The sequence below is a fragment of the Tupaia chinensis genome, unplaced genomic scaffold (genome assembly GCF_000334495.1).
Source record: "Tupaia chinensis unplaced genomic scaffold, TupChi_1.0 Scaffold000573_1, whole genome shotgun sequence".
NCBI classification, from domain to species: Eukaryota; Metazoa; Chordata; class Mammalia; order Scandentia; family Tupaiidae; genus Tupaia; species Tupaia belangeri.
In genome coordinates this window covers 3168172-3168581 of record NW_006160087.1, presented here as the reverse complement: position 1 = coordinate 3168581, position 410 = coordinate 3168172, and the positions used below count along the sequence as shown (strand labels likewise).

At 72.2% G+C, this 410-nt stretch overlaps 1 protein-coding gene across 1 annotated transcript in view; it reads right to left on the bottom strand.

Annotated features, from left to right (window-relative positions):
* Positions 1-386, bottom strand: part of ADGRB2 (adhesion G protein-coupled receptor B2) — a 42695-nt gene extending 42309 nt beyond the window's left edge. The window contains 1 exon segment of the mRNA XM_006158124.3: positions 345-386. The gene's annotated coding sequence lies outside the window, so the exon portion shown is untranslated.
* Between the last annotated feature and the right edge of the window lie 24 nt (positions 387-410).

Below are 410 nucleotides of genomic sequence, written 5' to 3'. Positions count from 1 at the left end.
CAGACAGCCGAGGCTGGGGCGGGGGGAGGGGGTCCGGTTAGCATTCTGCTAGGGGGGCTTTAGCTTAGGTGGGTAGGGGGGCTGGTCCAGGCCAGGGGAAGGGGCGGAAAAGGGACTCACCAGAGATGAAGAGGGCCTCGGCCCCAGGTTTGGGAGTTCCCCCAAAGATGGGGGTAGGTGAGCGCTGAACGAACTCAGTTCGGGCAGGGGGAGAATTCGGCAGAGGTGGGCCAGGAGGGCCGGTGCGGAAACTCGCGAGGGCGCTGGGAGCGCTGGGTGCGGGGCCGGTGGGGCGCTGGGGGCTGGGTGCCGGGCCGGGTGGGGGTCTGGGGCCGAGCACTCACCTGGGCGCCGTCAGCAGCAGGAGCGGGGGCCGGCGCCGGCGGAGGGGGGGCCGGGGGGCCAGTGGA